The 27,092-nt window shown below is 45.0% G+C and overlaps 1 protein-coding gene across 1 annotated transcript in view; it reads right to left on the reverse strand.

The window, feature by feature from the left end:
• Nucleotides 1-27,092, reverse strand: part of LOC126458550 (L-threonine 3-dehydrogenase, mitochondrial) — a 220,191-nt gene that overhangs the window by 157,130 nt on the left and 35,969 nt on the right. The window lies entirely within an intron of this gene.

Here is a 27,092-nt window from a genome sequence, read left to right on the forward strand (position 1 = left end):
AGCCACATCTGAAATGCAACGTCCACTGTTTCAAATTGGTGTCAATGCGAACAAGAGGTGATCCAGACGTGTAACCAATGGCACCCCATACCATCACGCCAGGTGATACGCCAGTGTGGCGGTGACGAATACACGCTTCCAATGTGCGTTCACCGCGATGTTGCCAAACACGGATGCGACCATCATGATGCTGTAAACAGAACCTGGATTCATCCGTAAAAATGACGTTTTGCCATTCGTGCCCCCAGGTTCGTCGTTGGGTACACCACTGCAGGCGCTCCTGTCTGTGTTGCAGTGTCAAGGGTAACCGCAGCCATGGTCTCCGAGCTGATAGTCCATGCTGCTTGCAAACATCGTCGAACTGTTCGTGCAGATCGTTGTTGTCTTGCAAACGTCCCCATCTGTTGACTCAGGGATCGAGACGTGGCTGCACGATCCGTTACAGCCATGCGGATAAGATCCCTGTCATCTCGACTTCTAGTGATACGAGGCCGTTGGGATCCAGCATACCGTTCCGTATTACCCTCCTGAACCCACCGACTCCATATTCTGCTAACAGTCATTGGATCTCGACCAACGCGGGCAGCAATGTCGCAATACGATAAACCGCAATCGCGATAGGCTACAATCCGACCTTTATCAAAGTCGGAAACGTGATGGTACGCATTTCTCCTCCTAACACGAGGCATCATAACAACGTTTCACCAGGCAACGCCGGTCAACTGCCGTCTGTGTATGAGAAATCGGTTGGAAACTTTCCTCATGTCAGCACGTTGTAGGTGTCGCCACCGGCGCCAACCTTGTGTGAATGCTCTGTAAAGCTTGTCATTTGCATATCACAGCATCTTCTTCCTGTCGGTTAAATTTCGCTTCTGTAGCACGTCATCTTCGTGGTGTAACAATTTTAATGGCCATTAGTGTACATCTAGGTATGCCCACATGCGTCGCAAGCGGCAGTATGGTATACGGTATAGGCTACCTCGTATATCGGGCAGTCAAGTCAAAACCGAGCACCTGCCACAATGTGACCGTGGAATGGTTCCTTTCAAAAGTGATCATTACACACATTACAACATTTACCCCACTGGGAGACGAGTCGATCAAATCCTGTTTCGTAGAACGCGGTCGGTCCCTGACGGATCCAAAACGGCACCCACTCCTGCACTTCCTGGTCTGACTGAAACCGACGTCCACGCATGTCTTCTTCCATGTCGCGAAGAAAGATCCGGACTGTACAGATGACGTTGCATTGTTTCCCAACCAAATCGCTGAAACTTAGCTTTCGCCAGATTAGCAGTTTGTGGGCGGACATTATCGTGCAGTAGGAAGATTCCGTCCGGCAGCATTCCTGGGCGTTTTGACTTTACGGTGCGTCGCAGTTTCCGCAGTGTCTTCATAGCGCTGCGCGCTGATTATGGTTCAAATGGCTCTAAGCATTATGGAACTTAACATCTGAGGTCATCAGTCCCCTAGACTTAGAACTACGTAAACCTAACTAATCTAAGGGCATCACATACATCCATGCCCGAGGCAGGATTCGAACTTGCGACCACAGCAGCCGCGTGGTTGCTGATTATGGTTCCACGCTCGAGTAGCAAGAGCAGCGTGCCCTTGCAGTTAGAAAAAAAGTCATAATGGCCTTACCGGAACCCGTGGTGTGTTTCCATTGCAGCGAGGGAAAAACGACGGTTTATATGCCTCCGCACAAGTCTTAATTTCTCTTATCTTGTCTTCGCGGTACTTACGCGGAATGTTCGTTGGTGGCGGTAGAATCGTTCTTCAGTCAGCTGCACATGCCTGTTCTCTAAATTTCCTCAATAGCGTTTCGCGAAAAGAACGTCGTCTTCTCTCCAGGGATTCCCATCTGTGTTTACGAGGTATCTGCGTAACACCTAGGTGTTGATCGAATCTCCCGCTAACAAATCTAGCAGCATGCTTCTGAATTGCTTCAGTGTCATCCTTTAATCCGATCTGGTGGGGATCCCAAACACTCGAGCAGTACTCAGGTCTCGTTGTATGGTTGTGTACAGGCTAAGGAACCAAGCTATTCAGATCATCTCTCCTTAGTTCACAAAACAAACCTTAGGAGGCGTAGTGTCACCGGCTAGTAGTGAAGGTCACCTGGTCGCGTTACTGTGATATGTAGTTATGGTAGGATCGAGGCGTTCGGGGCAATAACGAAGCCTGGAGTTAAAGTAGTTGCGTAGGACGTAAAGTGGATGCTGGGTTGGGTCGGTTTCTGTATCTATATCTATACCTATACTGCACAAACCACCTTTCGTGTGTGGCGTAGGGTACATGGTTTACTACTGTCACCCCCTCCCCCTCCCCCGCCTTTTCTTGTTCCTGTCGCGAATAGTGATCGGGAGGCACGATTGTTGTTAAGCCTTCGAGAAAAATCGAGTCTCTCCGATCCTATCGTCATCGTCTAATCGCGAAATATGTATAGCATGAAACAATGTATTGGGTGACTGGTCTACAAATGTTCGCTCTCGCAATTTTAACAGTAAACTACGCCGCGGTGCACAGTGCCTCTCTTGCAAAGTCTACCAGAGTGAATGAGTGACGATGTCTCATGCAACAGAAATATTGTCTTCAGACAAATAAAAGGATTTGATTTGATCTTCATTACGCTTTTGCGTTTACTAAGCGAACCTAGCTTTCTTTGGATGTTCTGTATTTCATCTATCAGTCTTATCTGGTAAGGCTCGCACACTGACGAACAATAATCAAGCGTCGGTCGAATGAGGGTTTTGTTACGTGCTTCCTTCATTGCTATACTACGCTTCCTGAGGGTTCTGTACCACAGGGAGCATGTAGGGACCCGTCTGGTCTTATCTACAGTGCGAGGCATCCTCCCCTCCTCTCCCCGCCCTCACCCTCCCCCCATCGTCCCATCTGACTCGATGTATGGATGAAACAGTGATGTAATAAAGAGCAACTCCCTAGACCGGTGGATGGTCTGTCAGTACAAGTAAAAGAAGAAGGGACTAAATGCATATGAAAGATCAGGAGGACAAAGATGTTGATGAAACAAGTTACAGTCTCAAGAAGCATAACTTAATACTTAGCAAAAGAAACAGTAAACTCCAATGAGTATTACGCTGCCGGCCGGTGTGGCTGAGCGGTTCTAGGCGCTTCAGTCTAGAACCGTGCGACTGTATGTAAAGAACACAAGCGGCAAGACGCAGTCAATACCTTCGCTGCGCAGTGCCGATGGTACTGTTACCGTCGACTGTGCCGCTAAAGCGGAGTTATTGAACGCAGGTTTCCGAAATTCCTTCACCAGGGAAGACGAATGGAATATTCCAGAATTTGAAACACGATCAGCTGCTAACATGAGTTTCTTAGAAGTAGATACCTTAGGGGTTGCGAAGCGACTCAAATCGCTTGATACTGTCAAGTCTTCAGGTCCAGATTGTGTACCGATTAGGTTCCTTTCAGATTACGCTGATACAACAGCTCCCTACTTAGCAATCATATACAACCGCTCGCTCACCGATAGATCTGTACCTGCAGATTGGAAAATTGCGCTGTCGCACCAGTGTTTAAGAAGGGTAGTAGGAGTAATCCATTGAACTACAGACCTATATCATTGGCGTCCGTTTGCAGTAGGGTTTTGGAGCATATACTGTATTCAAACATTATGAATCACCTCGAAGGGAACGATCTACTGATACGTAATCAGCATGGTTTCAGAAAACATCGTTCTTGTACAACGCAGCTGGCTCTTTATTCGCACGAAGTAATGGCCGCTATCGACAGGGGATCTCAAGTTGATTCCGTGTTTCTGGATTTCCGGAAGGCTTTTGACACCGTTCCTCACAAGCGACTTCTAATCAAGCTGCGGGCCTATGGGGTATCGTCTCAGTTGTGCGACTGGATTCGTGATTTCCTGTCAGGAAGGTCGCAGTTCGTAGTAAGAGACGGCAAATCATCGAGTAAAACTGAAGTGATATCAGATGTTCCCCAGGGAAGCGTCCTGGGACCTCTGCTGTTCCTGATCTATATAAATGACCTGGGTGACAATCTGAGCCGTTCTCTTAGGTTGTTCGCAGATGATGCTGTAATTTACCGTCTAGTAAGGTCATCCGAAGACCAGTATCAGTTGCAAAGCGATTTAGAAAAGACTGCTGTATGGTGTGGCAGGTGGCAGTTGACGCTAAATAACGAAAAGTGTGAGGTGATCCAAATGAGTTCAAAAGAAATCCGTTGGAATTTGATTACTCGATAAATATTACAATTCTCAAGGCTGTCAATTCAACTAAGTACCGGGGTGTTAAAATTACGAAGAACTTCAGTTGGAAAGACCACATAGATAATATTGTGGGGAAGGCGAGCCAAAGGTTGCGTTTCATTGGCAGAACACTTAGAAGATGCAACAAGTCCACTAAAGAGACAGCTTACACTACAGTCGTTCGTCCTCTGTTAGAATATTGCTGCGCGGTGTGGGATCCTTACCAGGTGGGATTGACGGAGGACATCGAAAGGGTGCAAAAAAGGGCAGCTCGTTTTGTATTATCACGTAATAGGGGAGAGAGTGTGGCAGATATGATACACGAGTTGGGATGGAAGTCATTAAAGCGAAGACGTTCTGCGTCGCGGCGAGATCTACACTCCTGGAAATTGAAATAAGAACACCGTGAATTCATTGTCCCAGGAAGGGGAAACTTTATTGACACATTTCTGGGGTCAGATACATCACATGATCACACTGACAGAACCACAGGTACATAGACACAGGCAACAGAGCATGCACAATGTCGGCACTAGTACAGTGTATATCCACCTTTCGCAGCAATGCAGGCTGCTATTCTCCCATGGAGACGATCGTAGAGATGCTGGATGTAGTCCTGTGGAACGGCTTGCCATGCCATTTCCACCTGGCGCCTCAGTTGGACCAGCGTTCGTGCTGGACGTGCAGACCGCGTGAGACGACGCTTCATCCAGTCCCAAACATGCTCAATGGGGGACAGATCCGGAGATCTTGCTGGCCAGGGTAGTTGACTTACACCTTCTAGAGCACGTTGGGTGGCACGGGATACATGCGGACGTGCATTGTCCTGTTGGAACAGCAAGTTCCCTTGCCGGTGTAGGAATGGTAGAACGATGGGTTCGATGACGGTTTGGATGTACCGTGCACTATTCAGTGTCCCCTCGACGATCACCAGTGGTGTACGGCCAGTGTAGGAGATCGCTCCCCACACCATGATGCCGGGTGTTGGCCCTGTGTGCCTCGGTCATATGCAGTCCTGATTGTGGCGCTCACCTGCACGGCGCCAAACACGCATACGACCATCATTGGCACCAAGGCAGAAGCGACTCTCATCGCTGAAGAAGGCGCGTCTCCATTCGTCCCTCCATTCACGGCTGTCGCGACACCACTGGAGGCGGGCTGCACGATGTTGGGGCGTGAGCGGAAGACGGCCTAACGGTGTGCGGGACCGTAGCCCAGCTTCATGGAGACGGTTGCGAATGGTCCTCGCCGATACCCCAGGAGCAACAGTGTCCCTAATTTGCTGGGAAGTGGCGGTGCGGTCCCCTACGGCACTGCGTAGGATCCTACGGTCTTGGCGTGCATCCGTGCGTCGCTGCGGTCCGGTCCCAGGTCGACGGGCACGTGCACCTTCCGCCGACCACTGGCGACAACATCGATGTACTGTGGAGACCTCACGCCCCACGTGTTGAGCAATTCGGCGGTACGTCCACCCGGCCTCCCGCATGCCCACTATACACCCTCGCTCAAAGTCCGTCAACTGCACATACGGTTCACGTCCACGCTGTCGCGGCATGCTACCAGTGTTAAAGACTGCGATGGAGCTCCGTATGCCACGGCAAACTGGCTGACACTGCGGGGGCGGTGCACAAATGCTGCGCAGCTAGCGCCATTCGACGGCCAACACCGCGGTTCCTGGTGTGTCCGCTGTGCCGTGCGTGTGATCATTGCTTGTACAGCCCTCTCGCAGTGTCCGGAGCAAGTATGGTGGGTCTGACACACCGGTGTCAATGTGTTCTTTTTTCCATTTCCAGGAGTGTATTTACGAAATTTCAGACACCAACTTTCTCTTCCGAATGCGAAAATATTTTGTTGAGCCCAACCTACATAGGTAGGAATGATCATCAACATAAAATAAGAGAAATCAGAGCTCGAACAGAAATGTTTAGGTGTTCGTTTTTCCCACGCGCTATTCGGGAGTGGAATGGTAGAGAGATAGTATGATTGTGGTTTGATAAACCTTTCTGCCAAGCACTTAAATGTGAATTGCAGATTAATCATGTAGATGTAGATGTAGATGTAGATGTTACCGTCGCAGGTTCGAATCCTGCCTCGGGCAAGGATGTGTGTGATGTCCTTAGGTTAGTTAGGTTTAAGTAGTTCTAAGTCCTAGGGGAGTGCTGACCTCAGATGTTAAGTCCCATAGTGCTCAGAGCCATTTGAACCATTTGAATATTACGCTATTCTGTACGTAAATAAGCATGTCAAATTTCGTTTTGAATATGTAAGCATATAAAACTAAAATGGCTATCATTCCTCTAATTATTTCTTTAATTTCTTACTTTTTTCGTCAGTTATGTAAATAAAATAATACTGAAGTTAATATTTCATCACATCACTATAACGTATGTTAAATATGCATCCTTTGAGACATGTAGTACTGTCATAAACATGTTAAATAGTTTCAGAATGTAAGCACAATGTGAAAGTTTTTCGCCAATGTGGGAGACCACTGCTGTGCGGTCAAATGCAGGTGTCATGTTTTCCCTCATTTCTCTAGCGTACTCTCATTAATCACGCCTGAGGTATACTGTATCTCGTTAAATCTGTTACGGTTAGGTGAAAAACTGAGGAGGACGTAGCGCCAGTTATGTGCATACAGTCCTTGGAAATGGGGTTGCAGCTTCGAAATGCGTTGGACAATAACTGCAAAACCAAAAAATGTGATTGAAAACTGAATATTGTTAAATAATAATACCTAACTTAGTTACGGGGCAGCCCACAACTTAATGTGTGTTAATAGCCTAATAAACAAAAAAGGAATCCAAACTTACACAGACCAGTTATCGTTTTCTCAGTGACAGTAAAAACTTTCGAAACAATCATAATCCACAGACTATTAAAATACGCGGAAGTGAATAATATAATTGCACTAGAACAAACCGGTTTCATGGACAACCACAGCACAGCCCACCCAGTTCTAAGATAACCAGTAAAGCGACAGAGCATGCAACATGGCAGACACAATAACAGCGCTCTTCTTGGATATCGAATCCGCGTTCGAATGGGTGTGCGTTGCTCTTCAAAACGTACATTTCAGATTCCCTTGCGAAGTAGTGCAATTAATTGCGAACCTCACAGGCGGAGGAAAGTGCAAGGCTAAGCGATTGATCAGCTATCGACATGCTTTACGCGTATGGCAAGGACGCCACAAAGAGCAGTCACGTGTCCACTACCGTACAGAATCTATAGAGCCGACTTTCCTAAACCGCTAATGATACTGCAAACTGGTGTCACACTCCAACATGCTGTTGCATAGCAACCCTGTTTTCGGGTGCACTAATAAATTTGCGAAGCTATTGTTCGTCAGTGATGGCAAAAGAACCAAGTTCAACTCACACCTTATGTCACGACCGTACAATAGAGTACACGAAGAATGTCAGCACTGCAAAAGCAGGGCGACGCCCAACCCTCATTGCTACACAGCGAGCAGAACTACAGCAAGGAGCGCAAACGGTGCACAATGACGGCAACCAGAACGTCGTTCTGAAAACTCTGCAGTACGGAGTAATAACATGCAGCTTACGAGCTTCGCCGCTCCAAAGCTTGCTACTACGAATGAGAAATGCAGTCGGAGGAAAAACCGTCCGTGTTTGAGACACCGCGGTGTGGACAGTGTGGTGTCACCGCCAGACACCACACTTGCTAGGTGGTAGCTTAAATCGGCCGCGGTCCATTAGTACATGTTGGACCCGCGTGTCGCCACCGTGTGATCGCAGACCGAGCGCCACCACAAGGCAGGTCTCGAGATACGGAATAGCACTCGCCCGAGTTGTACGGACGACATTGCTAGCGACTAAACTGACGAAGCCTTTCTCTCATTTGCCGAGAGACAGTTAGAATAGCCTTCAGCTAAGTTAATGGCTACGACCTAGCAAGGCGCCATTTGTACCATTGCATGTATCTTAATGAGTCTCACTTGTATCATCAAGAATGCTGTATACCAAAGGAAGATATAAAAGTTAAGTGTTCTAGTAGCTACGGTCTTTTCTTTATCACATTCATCACGTATCCTGTTACAGACCTATAACTTGCCTGCTAAACGCGTGCCTTTCGGCTACTTCAGTGTGGCGTAGCTGTCTTGTTACGCCACAACAGACAGTATCGCTGACACGTCTGTTTAAACAAGAGCAAGTAGCCACCTAAAATGCTAACTGACGTGATATTTGTGTACTTGTGCTTAGGACAGCTCATCCTCAGTGTGTCTATTTATTCCGTTTGCGTCACTGGCCCCGACAGAATGACAGTTACGGTTTCGTTGCTGGCGTACCATGATGTGCTGCTTGCCGCTGATCTGATGACTTCAGTTACACTGAAGAGCCAAAGAAATTGGTACACCTGCCTAATATCGTGTAGGGCCCCCGCGAGCACGCGGAATTGCCGCAACACGACGTGGCATGGACTCGACTGATGTCTGAAGCAGTGCTGGAAGGAAGTGACGCAACGAATTCTGCAGGGCTGTCCAAAATTCCGTAAGAGTACAAGGGGGAGAGATCTCTTCTGAACAGCACGTTGCAAGGCATCCAAGATATGCTCAATAATGTTCATGTCTGGGGAGTTTGGTGGCCAGCGAAAGTGTTTAAACTTAGAAGAGTGTCCTGGAGCCACTCTGTAGCAATTATGGACATGTGGAATGTCGCATGGTCCTGCTGGAATTTCTCAAATCCGTCGGAATGCACAATGGACATGAATGGAAGCAGGTGATCAGATAGCATTCTTACCTACGTGTCACCTGTCAGAGTCGTATCTAGACCTATCAGGGGTCCCATATCACTCCAACGGCACACGCCCCACGCCGTTACAGAGCCTCCACCAGATTGAACAACCCCATAGATTCATGAGATTGTCTCCACACTCGTACAAGTCCATCCGCTCGATACAATTTGAAACGCGACTCGTCCGACCAGGCAACATGTTTCCAGTCACCAACAGTTCAATGTCAGTGTTGACGGGTCCAGGCGAGGCGTAAAGCTGTGTCGTGCAGTCACCAAGGGTACACAAGTGGGCCTTCGGCTCCGAAAACCCATATCGATGATGTTTGGGTTGAATGGCTGGCAAGCTGACAGTTGTTGATGGCCCAGCATTGAATTTTCAGCGATTTGCAGAAGGATTGCACTTTTGTCACGTTGAACGATTCTCTTCAGTCGTTGTTGCTCCCGTTCTTGCAGGATCTTTTTCCGGCCGCAGCGACTTACGAGATTTGATGTTTTACCGGAATCCTGATATTCACGGTACACTCTTGAAAGGTCGTACGGGTAAATCCCCACTTCAACGCTACCTCGGAGATGCTGTGTCCCATCGCTCGTGCGTCGACTGTAACACCACGGTCAAACTCACTTAAATCTGGATAACCTGCAATTGTAGCAGCAGCAACCGATCTAACAACTGCACCAGACACTTGTTTTCTTATATAGACGTTGCCGACCGCAGCGCTGTATTCTGCCTGTTTACATATATCTGTATTTGAATGCGCATGCCTATACCAGCTCCTTTGGCGCTTCACTTTGTGAGACTGCAGCATGCCGTCTGTGGGTGGACTTGGCCACTCCACGCCGTCGCTCCTTATAGGTCGCAACCGTGACTGACAAAAGATGCAGACCTATGGAGCCTTCCATTGGTGAAGGACTTAGCCGACTGATTACAAGCTGCCATTTTTTACTTGCTGGGTTGACGCCTGAGTGCCGTCTCCGATGCTGGCTGTGTGTTGAGGGAGCCCTGGGCTGTCGCGTTCACGACGAACGCCATCGCCATCCGGAAGATGCCGTTGGTACAGGGTCTAAGCGCGCTCCCCTCTTCGAATGCGCTGAGTGAGGCAATCGAGTTCACCGGGCCGCCACACAAGTTGCCGCTGCCGCCCCCACTCAGGGTAGCTGACCTGCCGCACACTACTAAGCTGTTTGGGTGCTGTGTCCAGCATTTCTCGCCGACGACAGGGTGAGCGGCCCGGCCTGTTCCTGAGCACTGGGGCAGACAGTATTCATTGCAGAAAACACTCGGCCTCCGACACACTGTAATGTTACTGCCTCACTTGTCTAACCTCGACGACCGCTACCCTCCTGACCCGAGGGGTGACCGATACAATGCGATGAATCAATTTGTGCTAAGCAAGTGGAGGGTAAGACCTAATCCCACAAAAAGCTAATTAAGATTGTTCTGATACGAAGAAATTATTAATCTGTAAGCACGGAAAATGTACTAATTAAATGTTCTGATATTAACAAATTATTAATCTGTAAGCACAGATAGTGTACTAATTAAATATCCGTCTCTGTAGACAGGAAATCAATCCAGAAACGTGTTGAAATACGTTAGAATTCAGTTAGACAAATTGGGGGACAATACAACATACGAAATTAGACAAGTAGAGAGAATAGATAGCTGGAGACCTAGCATATGACTTTTCTGCTGCTTCATTACATCTCTCCTGCCTGATCTCTATACAAAGAAAATACAAGATAGATTCAAGGAGCAATGAGCTACTTTTGAGATTAGCAGGTTAAAATATTGCGGATCCGAGAACTCTCTCCTTCAGCATGAACTTGTACTGGTGAGATGTGGGGGTAAAAGCTGTGAGGAAGACCAAGAGAGGAATACAGTAAGCAAGTCAAAAGGATGTCGGTTACTCTGAGATGAAGAGGTTTGCACACGATAGGGTAACATGGAGAGCTGAATCAAACCAGTCTTCACACTGAAGACCACAACATCGACATATGCCCACACGTCATTCTTGAAGCCACATCAGATATACTCTACGAGTCACTCGTAAACAATAAATAAATAAATAAATCATAGCCTACATAGATCAGCTACATGAACCAAATTATGGGATGCTCTAGCATAGAGGCGTAGAGGGATTAGCTAGAATAGAAGAGATATGACTTCACGACAAAAGGAATTATTGATTTGTCAGTCAGACTATCCAAAGCAACAGGACACAAAATTTTATAAAAGAAAACATGGGCTGCAATAGCCTGTATCGTAAGCGTTCTTTATTTAAATCGTACATTTAGCTAATTTTGACCATAAGTCATTTCAGGCACATTTTTTACATTAAATATGATATGATGGCTGTTTAAAAGAAAAGATACGAAACCACACTGCGGGTGTAATTGAAGCCTTTACTTAAAATTAATAACCAGAGGCACGGGCACAGCGTTCCCTCCGTCTTATGAACCAAAGGATTCCCTGTTCCCAGAATTTCTGTGGGTCTAACAGGAACCAGTCCTTAATGGTGTCCTTCAGTTCATCGTCCAAGTTAAAGCGCTTCCGTCTGAGATGTTTCTTTTTCCGCGGATTAAACACATGAAAAGCGCAGGGGGACATGTCCAGGCTGCAGTGTAGATGCCAAAGCTGCTCCAGCTTGAACTTGGCCCTTGCGCTTCCTGTGACCTTGAAGACGTTTGGAGGCGCGTTATCGTAGAACAGAGCCACTCCCTCCGTGAGCAGCCCAGGCCGTTCGCTCTTGATGGACTTGTGTAGGCTACGAAGCATGTTGCTAAAACGTTAAAAACGATTTTCTTGGATTATTTGGTAAGTTTACACTGTTCATCTTTTCCACTATTTCGCACATATTTTCGCGTTTGGCTTACGAAATTCGTAACCTAACATCAGACCTTTTCGTGACAGGAATACGCATTTCATCTCATTCAAGAGAAAAAGTAAAGCATGTATTAAGACGAATTACACCTGAAGATGTATCCACAGGGTCCGAAATGCATCGTGTACTGAATAAAACACGAAAAGTTGTGACTGAAGGCGTTTTTTAATTCATACTTCGAGTGCATTTCTTATATATATTGCATTTATTAGATTTTTTTACTTTACACGTACAATACCGAGGCATATTCCATAATTACATTAGGAATGAATGCACATCAAAAACGTTACAATCTCACGTCACATACTGGTAACTGTACTAGTTGACAACCAGTCGAGCTGTAGTACTGAAGAGTACAGTTATCAACATGTGACGTATGGTGTTATACTTGGAAAGTAAAAAGCATCTGATAAATGCAGTATATAATATGTAATATCAAACAAGTACTTGAAAATGACTTATGGTCGAAATAAGCTAATCGCGCGATTTAAATAAAGAACGTCTGCGTTACAAGCTGCTGCGAGCCACGTTTTATTTTATAAATTGTTGTGAGGCTGTAGACTCCCACAATAACAAAATTTTAAGGACTCAAAATGTTTTGACATAAGACAGGCAATCTCAACTGAGGATTTTCTGCAGGGATATTTTTCCTTATCTGTGCGGCGAATGCTGGGGTTAAGTAATAATTGTACGGACATCTTCCTCCCATGCACCAGCATCAGATACTATGTCCAAAGCAAATAAGAATCCCAAAAATAAATAATGCCACAACATCATTAACTACAACTGGCTGAAAAGGGCCGCACCCTAGAGCAACCGTACATCTCCTTCATAGATGGAATGGAAAGAAAAAGCTGCACCACAAGCTCACTTGATGTTTGACTGAAAAATCCCTCACTCTACAGTGGATCATTACTCGAACGGGACGTCCTACCTAGCGAATGAAAAGTAATATACGAGGTGCGACAATAAAGTAATAAGGCTGATGTGAAAAAAATTGTTGCTTACCGTTTTAGTCACGTTTAGTGTTGTCTCATTCAAAGTAGTCCCCTTCTGATTGCACACACTTTTTCCAGCGCTTCTGCCATTGATGGTAACATTTCTGGAACTCATCTTCTGTAATATCCTCCAAGACCCTTGTCACAGCTTTTTGGACATCTTGTGTTGTTTGAAAATGGTGTCCCTTGACCGACGTTTTGACTCTTGGAAATAGAAAAAAGTCGCACGTAGCGATATCTGGTGAATAAGTTGGCTGTGGTAGTACTGAAATTTGTTTTGAGGTTAAAAATTTCTGTACTGACAGAGCAGTATGGGATGGCGCATTATCGTGATGCAGAATCCAATTATCAGCAATGTTGGCACGGACACGAAGAAATCTTTTACGAAGTCTTTCTAAAATTTCTTTGTAGTAATATTGGTTAACTGTTTGTCCAGGAGGCACCCACTTTTTATGAACAATTCCCTTGGAATCAAAGAAGCACACAACCATGCATTTTACTTTTGACTTTGACATGCGAGCTTTTTTTGGTCTGGGTGAACTTTGCGAACTTTGGCGTTTTGTCTCTGGATCGTACTGAAAAAAAAACTTCCATCACCAGTGATAACACGGCTCAACAATTCTGGATTGATTTCTGTTTGCTCTAACAGATCGGCTGTCACACTTTTCCGTGATTCTCGCTGTTGTGGCGTGAGATTTTTGGGGACAATTTTTGCACAAATCTTTCTCATACCAAGATCTTCAGTTATTATTAGACGAACCGTTTCTCGGTTGATTTTCAGTTCTTCTGCAATCATTTTGACGGATAATCTTCGATCAGATCGTACGAGTTCACGCACCCTGCCCAAGTTGACATTTGTCAGTGAGGTTGATGGTCGCCCACTGCGGTCTTCATCTTCAATATTCGTTCTACCTTCACTAAACATTTTATGCGAACGAAACACTTGAGCTCTTGACATAACCTCCTCTCAAAAAGCCTTCTGAAGCTTACCATAAGTTGTCGTCGCGTTTTCACTCAATTTAAAAAAGAAATGGCATACCTTTGCGCAATATTATACGGTTCCATTTCCGTGACGAGAGACACAAACATGTGTTAACTTATTACAGCACAACTCACGACTGAACAGTTGCAACGATATGCTGCTTGGACTAGAAGTAGCTTATAGACCAAGGTCAAAGATATTGTGCCTCCGCAAGCCTGCAGGGTTGCCATAGCTTGCAAATAAAATCAGTCTCATTACTTTATTGTCGTACCTCGTATATATTGTAACTGCTCAAATATAAAAAGATTAATGTCAAGAAATTTAGCGTTGAAACGAAATTTTACACTTTGAAATATTTTATATGAAGTTATTGTCTTAAATTGTGAGCGGTTACAGCGTAAAATCTGTAGATTTGTACAAGTTGTATTCCTGTTATGACGTTGGATATTAGGTAAATCAATGAATCATGCACGTACGAAAAGGCATGAAGTTATTTAATTAAATTTTGTTTTGACGACTTTAGTTTTGAGCGCAGTTATTTACGTTATTACGCATTTCGTAATAAAGCCCAAATCCCCCGTCAAAACGAGAAAAATTTGTACACTGTGAGGCGTTAGAAACTTCCAGTTCCGTATAAAACACGGTTTCTTTTTATCCCCATGCTACAGCTCGTTCGTCTTTGCAATACTCTGCTACATGTCTTCCATAGTAGCAAAAAGAAAAATTAGATCAACTAGTACTATGGAAATTCCTCCTTATGTAAGATACTGTTGATTTATTTTTCTTTCATCCGTACCTGATTCAATACACTTCACTTATACCTACACATTCTGAAGAAATTAGATCAGTGAGTTAACCTTTAACATATCAAATCTATTTAATTGTTGGTCTGTTGCTTTATCGTCAAATGTGATAAACTGAAAAATATGCGCAAATCGAACCCGTGCCAGGACTGTTGTAAAGACTACACGTCGAATAGTTTCGTCTGTTGCCCACATTTCAGAAATTGATTCCTTTCTGCGGTAAAGTGCTCCAAAAGTAGCATATCGAAAACCACTCTCAGTTTGGCACAATCTGGGTCTGATCTAATTCTTATTCTGTCCAGAGCAGCATTTGCACTGCAATGCTGAACAACAGGTAACGCTTTAGCATTCGTGAAGACGCATTTAGTATATACAATTTGGCTATCAAAGAACATGTTGAAAATTTCGGACATTGTGGGTGCAAGATCACTTGCATTATTTGGCCTGGAAGATTCATTGACACTGTTGTTGATGACAGCGACTCGCGGGAACACTGAAATGACTGTTCAATAAACACATACCCTCCGTCGGAATCCCCATCGGTTTCGCCTGGCAATGCCACTTCCTTCTGAATTCACTTCAAGGTTATCTTCCGATACTGAAGCAGTTTGTTCTGGAATAAAGTCCTCCTCAGGTTCTCTCCAGACATATTCTAGGTCACTGAGATTACACTCACCCAGGATCCATCATCTCAGATTTGCGTGCAGATGACGAGGTTCAGGTCCTTGTCTCTGCTAACTACCTCAAGTTTTTCTGGGACAAGAAAGTGTGAAAAGGGCTCCACTTAGTCACGTAAGGTCAAGGGAGAAGATATTTCAATAATGAGGAAGCGAAATTGGCACACAGGCCACAAAACGAAACACATGCAACAAGCTAGAAATCACATTAAATAAATTGGATGGTAAATATTTGATGATCTATTGCAGATGCTGCTAAATAATTGAAATCTAGTTATTCCAATCAGTCGATGTGTGTAATTAGCTGAGACACTGAGGACTACAAGGGCATAAAGCACAGACACAAAGTTTCGAGAACAACATATGTTTCTGAAAATCATATTTGTAGGTAAACCAACAATCTCAAAGGTTTGACTTGCTTTTTAATCAAGATTCAACATCCTATATTTCCTACAAAAAATAAAGACCCACTTTATGTTATGAAATTTTTATTAATATTTTGGATTGTTATTGTTAATGTTAATTCGCAAAATTTTGTTATATAGCGCTAATGACAATAGTGTCATTTTGACAGTTGTAAAGTACGTAATTAATGTGAAACTAGAATCATAACTTAAACAACAGATACTGAATGCACCACACACACAATTATGACCTATTTCAACAGCTTCATTATCCTCGTTATCATCTTCATTAAGCACATTCTGTGACATGAGGTTCAGAGAAACCTATCTGCCCACTCCAGGTATGAAATCTAGTAGTTTCGTTAAATCTTTGTCTTTCACGATTGATACACTCCTGGAAATTGAAATAAGAACACCGTGAATTCATTGTCCCAGGAAGGGGAAACTTTATTGACACATTCCTGGGGTCAGATACATCACATGATCACACTGACAGAACCACAGGCACATAGACACAGGCAACAGAGCATCACAATGTCGGTACTAGTACAGTGTATATCCACCTTTCGCAGCAATGCAGGCTGCTATTCTCCCATGGAGACGATCGTAGAGATGCTGGATGTAGTCCTGTGGAACGACTTGCCATGCCATTTCCACCTGGCGCCTCAGTTGGACCAGCGTTCGTGCTGGACGTGCAGACCGCGTGAGACGACGCTTCATCCAGTCCCAAACATGCTCAATGGGGGACAGATCCGGAGATCTTGCTGGCCAGGGTAGTTGACTTACACCTTCTAGAGCACGTTGGGTGGCACGGGATACATGCGGACGTGCATTGTCCTGTTGGAACAGCAAGTTCCCTTGCCGGTCTAGGAATGGTAGAACGATGGGTTCGATGACGGTTTGGATGTACCGTGCACTATTCAGTGTCCCCTCGACGATCACCAGTGTACGGCCAGTGTAGGAGATCACTCCCCACACCATGATGCCGGGTGTTGGCCCTGTGTGCCTCGGTCGTATGCAGTCCTGATTGTGGCGCTCACCTGCACGGCGCCAAACACGCATACGACCATCATTGGCACCAAGGCAGAAGCGACTCTCATCGCTGAAGACGACACGTCTCCATTCGTCCCTCCATTCACGCCTGTCGCGACACCACTGGAGGCGGGCTGCACGATGTTGGGGCGTGAGCGGAAGACGGCCTAACGGTGTGCGGGACCGTAGCCCAGCTTCATGGAGACGGTTGCGAATGTTCCTCGCCGATGCCCCAGGAGCAACAGTGTCCCTAATTTGCTGGGAAGTGGCGGTGCGGTCCCCTACGGCACTGCGTAGGATCCTACGGTCTTGGCGTGCATCCGTGCGTCGCTGCGGTCCGGTCCCTGAACGACGGGCACGTGCACCTTCCGCCGATCACTGGCGACAACATCGATGTACTGTGGAGACCTCACGCCCCACGTGTTGAGCAATTCGGCGGTACGTCCACCCGGCCTCCCGCATGCCCACTATACGCCCTCGCTCAAAGTCCGTCAACTGCACATACGGTTCACGTCCACGCTGTCGCGGCATGCTACCAGTGTTAAAGACTGCGATGGAGCTCCGTAAGCCACGGCAAACTGGCTGACACTGACGGCGGCGGTGCACAAATGCTGCGCAGCTAGCGCCATTCGACGGCCAACACCGCGGTTCCTGGTGTGTCCGCTGTGCCGTGCGTGTGATCATTGCTTGTACAGCCCTCTCGCAGTGTCCGGAGCAAGTATGGTGGGTCTGACACACCGGTGTCAATGTGTTCTTTTTTCCATTTCCAGGAGTGTATTTGTTTTCCATCTACGTATCTGGGCAATATATTTTGCAAGGCTGTGGTATGTTCGTCGCGACTTGCCGATAATGGTGGATTGAAATCTATTTAGCGGTTTTCGAGGAGATGTAGAACATACACACATAGATACCGCTTTCGGGAAACGGCGCCCATCTTTAGATCTGTTAAACAACTCAGTCAATTGCAATTGGGTTCTGATCCTATGTTTGCAAAGCTTAATTTTTTTTTTAAAACTACTTACAGTGCGAAAGTTGTATGACATACTGTACAAAGTATGTTATAGTTGCAGAGGAACCTGTCGTAAAGGTGTTGTCAGTACACTGTGATATGCTAAAAACATGCTTGCATGCTTGTTCTGGCTGTGATTCACAGTCATAAAAATTTTTGAACGACATCATCTTTACGCCAGTGACTGTTATAAGTTTTTATTACACTATTGCAATCTCGACCTTAGGCCATTATCAAGTGCTGATATTAAGGCTTTAAGCAGACAACGTCACGAGTGTATTTAACAGTAGTGGCAACGACATACAAATGTGTCAGCTTACATTACGTTGACATGGCTTAAAGCCATAATATCAGCACTTGATAATGGCCTAAGGCCGAAGTTGCAATAGTATAGTAAAAACTTATAACAGTCACTGGCGTAGAGATGATGTCCTTCACAAAATGCTTGAATGCTGTCGCTTTATACTCGATTAAGATTTCGAAGGAAATTTAACTGGTGCAATCATCTCCATCTTTTAGCATCATAACTTCAATTTTACATTTTTTTTGGAAATCATGATGCTACATGCCTCCAACGGTAAACCTCAAGAAGTTCGAATCAGTGTGCAAGAATTACATGGCTAATGTGCTAAAACACGTAGGATGTAATGCTGTAGTAGTTTTTCACTGATATTCTAGAGACGTCCGACACCAAAACAGCAAGCTTTACTGCACTTGGTCACAAAATTAGCCTTCTCCGCTAAAACAGCCATTATAATGTCCCAATGATTTTTTTTTATCACGCGATACAAAAAAAGAGCATTATTTCAATGCAGCAAATAGCATTGTTGTTAAGAAAGCAATAGAGGTGTCTAAGTGATGATAATTAACACAGCTATATCAGAGGATGCTCAGTATGACAGTGTTACCATCACAGATGAAGACGTAGATATTCTGGCACCACTGATAGCATTAGCGTCCCCTCAAAATAACATTCCTTCAGCGATCTGTCATTATGCAAATTCTGTTTACACAATACTCTTAACATTCACGCAGGAAGCGAGTGTGACACTACTTCAGTCCCATTTGGACGAAGGCTGAAGAAAGTCAGCATCGTTTACGAGAAAAATCTGTACTGCATTGAAACAATCAGACACAATAGCACACCGAAATGTGGAGTAATGGAAAGGTTTATTGTGACATTGTAAGGTGGAGGAACGAACAAAGATACAACGGACGATCATTGCCTCTGACTATTCTCTAGATCTGTGGCAAAACATAAATTCCGACTTGAGAGACTGCCATATTGTCGAGATTCCTTTCGTACGTACTCACAGGTACAGGCATGGCGGGGTAACGAAAACATTCAATCAGCTTGGAGCTGGACGCTGATGAAAGAGGGGCGATCTCCGTGCAGCTCCAGACTCCTTACTGAAAACCATTTCTTGCAAACGTACGAAAACATGTTGCACAGGGGCCTGCAACTTTAAGAAAACAGGACACCTGTACTCTGCCATTGGCAAACACTGTTGTGACAATGCATGCGACAGTTCACCCGTTCTGGACGTTGACGAGAAAACGCCGAGGGATACGTCGACAACGAGTGAACCCTAATCGATGATAACGTCGCACAGGAGGGAAAAGCTGAAGGTCGATTTTACTTGTCTCGTGGACCAAAGAAGATAAGGTGATAAATTTTTGTCTCATTCTGTGTTCTGTTACGCGCTTTGTCATTCCCAGTAAATTTAGTTGTTTAAATATGCATTTAGCTGGTTACCATTGACATTGTATTAGGAGGGGGAGATGTTCTTGTGGTTGTTAAACTTTGGTATTTAGAAGCACATACTGCGAAAAACGTATTGCTTTTTCTTTTTTTTTTCCGTTTGTACGCATCCAACAGAAATGAGCATCGAGTTGGGGATGGCATTGGGGTTGGGGGCCGAGGTGGTTCTTCATGTTATGCGTTGACAAGTACGAGTACCTACCATTATTATTTTTAAAAAAGTTGCAAAAGTAAAGTTCTAATGCTAAAGCTTGTCCTTTTTGCAGTCTTTTGATAATTTGAGAATTTTATCGTTGCTTTGAACTTCTGAATCTTGGTAACTATACGGTTAAAAGTACACTTAGCCAATGTGAATTGCCAGAAATTTAACTTTCTGCAGGATAGGTCTGGGTGCTTTTGTTATAGGACGCAAGGGAAAGAAATCGTAGAGGGAAAACTGCAAAAATTGTAAAGTTTGGCGGGTTTTCGGCTTCACCCAAGTTAGCACACGGTTCTAGAGGTCCAAAACACAGAACGTATGCATAACATACTAGAAGTTCATAAAATTCGAACTTTTTGTAACGACTACTGTACCTGCCGACTGGACTATTGCTGTCCGTAAACGTGTAAGATTGTACGCGGCGACACATATATAGCCAACTGAATATGTTAGCTCTTTTCGCATTATGACGTTTAGTAGAGTGAAAGGCATTATCCATTTCTGGGACTACGTCACATCGCCCTTTAGCTGACACATTCATCAGATCTGCAGACTGTAGCAGGTTTCTGAAGCATCAGATGGTCGCCAAAAAGCCTCCGAAGGCTGTTTCGTAACCGTATAGTAAAGTGTAAACAACTTTCCTGCGTTAGAAATTCCCAAGGAAACTCGTTAAACGCATTACGTAAGATATTTATGCTGCTCGTGCATACGTTCATACCGACTGGGGAGTCAACCCGCACATCCTAAGGACTTCCGCACTTGCGCTTTGTGTATCAGCCGCTGAGTGTGGTGCTCCTGTGTGGAACGCTTCAGCTCGTGCTAATAAAGTCGATATTGCGGTCAACGATACTGCAAGGATCATCTCAGGATGCTTGAAGCCAACACCAGTGCAGAAATTGTCTCCGATTGTTGGAATAGCCCCACCCAGCATCCGGAGGGCCACTGCTGCAGTCAATGAGAGAACAAAGGGGGAGCAAGACCGCCGACATCCCCTGTATGGCCATCAGGCAGCAAGATCCTGCCTTAAATCCCGCTAGAGATTCCTTGCTAGGACTGCGTCACTGGAGGGAGCAACAGACGCAACTCGTTTTGCAACATGGAAGACCTCACTGCCCGTAGGCGTCTCACCAAAAGAAGAACTAGCCCCTGGCGCAAACCTACAATACCCTGTATGGTGGTCTCTCAATCGCCGGAGAGTGGGCGTCCCCCGATGTAAGACCAACCTGAAGAAAAGGGGAATCGTTCCAGCGAGCGCTGGCACCTTTTGCGACTGCGGGGCTGATGAAGGTCCAAACCACCTACTTCTATGCCCCCTCCGAAACAACCTGTGCACAATACAAGATGTTTACGAAGAAAATGACCAAGCTATCGCAGCTGCTATTTTTTGGAAATGCTGACCGGACATGGGAATGAATGATGAATACAAGTTATGTGTTTGAAGAATGCTGCAGTGATAACACTTCAGATGCTATATCCTAAAATAGGCAGTTATAATTCCAATGGAGAAAATAATTTTCATCCTCTAGGGATTATTTTTCTCTGTCTCGTGATGACTGGGTGTTGTGTGATGTCCTTAGGTTAGTTAGGTTTAAGTAGTTCTAAGTTCTAGGGGACTGATGACCATAGATGTTAAGTCCCATAGTGCTCAGAGCCATTTGAAACATTTTGAACCTTCGTCTAGCGAAAAACCTGTTGTTACCCTGGTTCTCTTTAAATCCGAAACCTTTATGCAATGTTCGCAATTCTATGAGGCACTGCTGGTGATGTTTCATTGACAAATGTGGACTTTGTCTTGTTGACCATTTCGTCATTTGAGAAATGAGCTGCCTGAGTATTGAATGCGAATGTAACCCCGACTACTCCTTTGATATCAGTGTTCGCTCGTACCAATACACAAACACAACTGTAGACTATCATACGTGCTCAGACTCAACGAACCAGAAATATGTGATGTTACCAGCGTATTTAGAGAAATCTGTCATTCTGTTGAGCGACAACCTTGGGTGGTGTTTGCTACCTTAAGGAGATAGAGCAGCCGCCAGGCTGAATTGATATTGAAGTTTCTGACAGGTAAATTTGTAACGTGGTCAGTACGTTGCCTGGGTGGCACCGATGGTGTTGCCGCCTTATCAGGTGCCGCCTTATCAGGTGTACAAGTATGAAACCGGAATTTGGTTGCAAGAATTACACGTCTGCTGTTTGAAACTAATAAACAATATTTTATTCGAAATAATCTCCATTGCTGGTTATATACAAGGGCCGTTCAGAAAGTAACCTCCGGTTGATTTAAAAAAATACACCAAGTTAAATAAAAATATTTTAATATATACATCTTACAACTACATCTTTGCACTATTTTTCTACATAGTCTCCATAGCGATTGAGGCACTTATCGTATCTCTTCACAAGCTTTGAAATTCCTTCTGCATAAAAATCACCCGCTTGTGCCTGGAGCCAGCCTGTGACAGCATCTTTGAGCTCTTCGTCGTCATCAAACCGCTGTGACCCGAGCCATTTCTTCAAATGCATGAAGAGGTGATAATCACTTGGCGCCAGGTCTGGGCTGTAAGGTGGATGGTTGATAACGTCCCACTTGAAGGACTCAAGAAGGGCCGTTGTTCTGCGAGCAGAGTGAGGACGGGCGTTATCGTGCAAAAAAACGATACCGGAAGTCAGCATACCACGGCGTTTGTTCTGTATAGCTCGTCGTAACTTTTTTATTGTTTCACAGTACACGTCTTGATTAATGGTCGTACCACGTTCCATGAATTCAACCAACAACACCCCTTTGGCATCCCAAAACACCGTTGCCATCAGTTTTCTGGCAGAAAAATCTTGCGAGTCTTTTCTTGGTTTGGTAGGCGAATTTGAATGTGCCCACATCTTTGATTGTTCTTTTGTCTCAGGGTTCACGTACTTAATCCAGGTTTCGTCACCGGTCACGATTCTGTTTAACAATGGTTCTCCTTCGTCCTCATAACATGACAGAAAGTCTAATGCAGAGGCCATTCTTTGAGTTTTGTGGTGGTCGGTAAGAATTTTGGGCACCCATCGTGCACAGAACTTACGGTAACCCAATCTTGCTGTCACTATCTCGTACAAGAGTGTCTTAGAAATCTGTGGAAAACCAGTAGACAACTCCGACATTGAGAAACGTCGATTTTCACGAACTTTTGCATCAACTGTCTGAACGAGTTCGTCAGTCACCAATGATGGTCTACCACTCCTTTCTTCATCATGAACGTTTTCTCGTCCACTTTTAAATAAACGTACCCATTCACGGACAACTCCTTCACTCATAACTCTTGGTCCGTACAAGGCACAAAGCTCACGATGAATAGCTGCTGCAGAATATCCTTTGGCTGTAAAAAACCTTATGACAGCACGCACTTCACATTTGGCGGGGTTTTCTATTGCAGCACACATTTCAAACTGCCACAAAAACTAAACTAGCGCAGGTACGACGTTCACTCGACCATGGCTTGATGCCGACTGACCTGTTGAGTGCGTGAACGCACAGATGGCGTCGCTACTCCCCCCACAACCTGCACTGTGACCAATCGGAGGTTACTTTCTGAACCGCCCTCGTATTTCTCCCACCTCTCCGGCAGGCTATGAATGCCGCGCCAAAAAACAGTTCTTCTTTTGAAGCGAACCAGTCAGCTAGCCATTTTCGTACATTTTCATTCAAATTGATGCGTTGTCCAGCGAGAGCGTGTCCCAGTGATGCAAATAGATGATAATCGAACGGAGCCAAGTCTGTAGAATAGGCCGCATGCCCTAGTATTTCCCAACTGTACCCCTCGATAGTTTCCTTGATCAGTTTTGCTGTGTGTGATGGGGCATTATCATGGACCAATATGACGATGTGTTACCAGGTTTTGGCAGCTCATGATACATGACACCCTTCTCATGCCACCAAACACAGAGCATTGTCTTCTTTCCAAAGCGATTTGGTCTTGCAGTGGACGTCGATGGTTTGCCTGGATTCACCCATGATTTACGATGCATAGGATTCTCAAAATATATCCATTTTTGATCACCTGTCAGTATTTGATGGAGAAAATACTTTCTTTTCTATCTGGCGAGCAGCATTTTCAAGTGGTCTTTAGATATGCTTGTTGTCTTTCATTCAATTCATGCAGAATCCATTTTCTCACTTTCTGCACCTTTCCCTTAGCGTTCTGCCCAAGAGAAACAGCTTTCTGCGTCACGTTCAATTGTTACGCGAGGTCCAGTTGAGTTTGAGTATCATCTTCATCCAATAAGGCCTGCAATTCGTTGTCTTCGAACTTTTTCGGTGGTTTCCCGCGCGCATCGTTTCTCGCGTCAAAATCACCAGTTCTGAATTTTTTGAACCACTCAAAATTCGCAAGAGATTGTTCGCCGGAAGCTTCGACGAGCAATCGATGCGATTCTGCAAATGATAACAGAAAACCAATGCTGTCCGCAAATCGAAATTCGCAGGCATAAATCTCCACGTGTTTACAGGTTTGAAACAGATACCGATGTATGGAACTTGGGTTACTGTGTGTTGTCATTCGTCGTCAACCGTTACAGGTAGACGCGGTGTCACGGGCCCTACGGCTAGCACCATCTACAGGGAAATTCCGGTTTCATACTTCTACACGTGGTAGAGGGACTCTTTACCGTTTTCTTCCCGCACATGTTAATCTTGCACTTCCGCGTGATTACGGCACAGGAGGGCGGAAAATAGGAGGATTGAAAAAGTAGCTTCGGATAACACTCACATTTCGTCGAATGGTTTTGAACGGTCCTTAGTGGTTCCAACCTATACACGGGAGCAAAAACTGCGGTCGTGCTGCGCTCCAATGGTGAGCCATCACTTTCACAGGTGATGCAGGCCTCATTGTCCTTAGAGAAGGATTGAAAGGTGCAAGGATGTCAGCAATGTGAAAGGATGTCGAGAAATGTTCCTGTTGCTTATTGCACTGTAAAATGTCTTTTCAATGTATGGGGGTTTCACTGAACCTTTTATGCCACCCCATGAGACATTTTCATGTCGATTGTGAGTGGAGATGGCGCTGCAGTCATGGACTGTGCGGCTGGTCCCGGTGGAGGTTCGAGTCCTCCCTCGGGCATGGGTGAGTGTGTTTGTCCTTAGGATAATTTAGGTTAAGTAGTGTGTAAGCTTAGGGACTGATGACCTTAGCAGTTAAGTCCCACAAGATTAAAACTGTGTGCCGGACCGAGACTCGAACTCGGGACCTTTGCCTTTCGCGGGCAAGTGCTCTACTAAGTGAGCTACTAAAGCACGACTTACGCTCCGTCCTCACAGCTCTACTTCCGCCAGTACCTCGCCTCCTATCTTCCAAACTTTACAGAGGCTCTCCTGCGAATCTTGCAGAACTAGCACTCCTAAAAAAAAGGATATTGCGGAGACATGGCTTAGCCAAGCCTGGGGGATGTTTCCAGAATGAGATTTTCACTCTGCAGCGGAGTGTGCGCTGATATGAAATCCGCCAGGAAGTTTTATATCAGCGCACACTCCCCTGCAGAGTGAAAATCTCATTCTGGGAAGTCCCACAAGATGTCACACACATTTGAACATTTTTTTTGTGGGTGGAGATGTGTCTACAATGTTTTCCTCGGCCACACATAAGAGAACCGCGTGATTTAAACCCTGGGTGTCACGGTTCTGAGCTCTACCGCAGAGACGTCAAAAATAGGAGTCAAATGTGGGTGAGAGGGGCTATGACGACCTTCTCATCAACTGACACGTCTACAGTGGTGTTGTGCGGGACTGTGGCGAAATTTGTTACCTGTGTGACATTTTAAACTCACCGTATAGCTCACGTAAATTTCTAAGCCGTGGCCTTTCTTTCGAATGTGTCGAACCTTCCTGTTTGAAGAGTCGCCGAGCCCGTGGATGACGGTTACCATTACAGAGGTCGGTTGTAGACACCCCTGTGCGAAATTTCAAACTTATGTGTCGCATTGGGAGGCAGCTACGGGGTTTCGAAAAAGTATGCCTTTAATTTAATTGCGCAATGTAGATAGATAGCTTTCCATGTATGAGTATCAAAATATGTGACATAAATGGCGTATCTTCTGATCACTTGGGCTTAGAAGCTTCAATTTTTACACTGCCGGTGAACCGTAGACTTTCGTATTTGACATAAATTTCAACTTGATACTCCTACTCGTTTTTGAGAAAAAGTGTTCTTAAGAGACGGACAGGCAGAAGGACAACAAAGTGATTCTTTAAGGGTTCTGTCTTTACCAGTTGTAGTATGAATCTTAAAACTGCAATTATTGGTATCTTACGTAATCAGTATTTCAGTATTATAAAATGCTGATAATAGAAATAATCTTTTAAAAATAAACACACTGAAACCCATTTGAAGCCGGTCGAAGTGGCCGTGCGGTTAAAGGCGCTGCAGTCTGGAACCGCAAGACCACTACGGTCGCAGGTTCGAATCCTGCCTCGGGCATGGATGTTTGTGATGTCCTTAGGTTAGTTAGGTTTAACTAGTTCTAAGTTCTAGGGGACTAATGACCTCAGCAGTTGAGTCCCATAGTGCTCAGAGCCATTTGAACCATTTGTTTTTACCGCTCAGAAAATTTCATTTTACCCCTGAGGGAGTAATTACTCCCAGGATGGGAACCACTGTGTTAACGGGATGTTACACAATCTCCAGTGCCAATCGCTACAAGAGGGCTGCGAACAAATGAGAGAAATTGTAGTCTGATTGACACTTCACATGCTGGAACTGCCTTCCTCCAATTAGAACGCAAAACGTCACGGCCGAAATGTTCGCCGCTGTCAAACTGCCGCAGCAAATGATCAGTTCAATTCTAATTGGCTGTCTCGCTTTTTTTCCTCGATGTGTTTGGCCCCTGAACTCTAGAAATGGCTCGTTTATTTTGCATTTCATCAGACATGATAACCACACCAAAAGCAACGCACACAAACCGATGTTAACGAAATACGAATGTTTCGTACACAGCACTACTGGATCCTTTGGCACAAGACGCTATTCAGCGTCGCATATTCAGTAACTATCATCACAGAGCTCGGCCTGCAGTAGATGAGCTTCATAAGGAATTGCACGAAACGGAACTCTCTGAAGGCAGCAAATCATCTTTGCATCTGGTTGTATGGAGCAATAAATATGATTCCGTAGTGCTGTTGTTAATGTAGAATTTTGACTTTCAGAAGGTCGTGGGTTCGAATCTTGCCAGATGAAATAATTTGTTTTATTTGTAAATTTGTATCAAAATGACTGATTATTATCGATTTCAATTAACTGGTTAAATGTAATTTTTGTATTTTTAGTCTTTGATCAAATCATTTTTATCATTGTATTGACTACTATTATTTGCTCTTAT

Source organism: Schistocerca serialis, chromosome 2, assembly GCF_023864345.2.
Source record: "Schistocerca serialis cubense isolate TAMUIC-IGC-003099 chromosome 2, iqSchSeri2.2, whole genome shotgun sequence".
Taxonomy (NCBI): Eukaryota; Metazoa; Arthropoda; class Insecta; order Orthoptera; family Acrididae; genus Schistocerca; species Schistocerca serialis.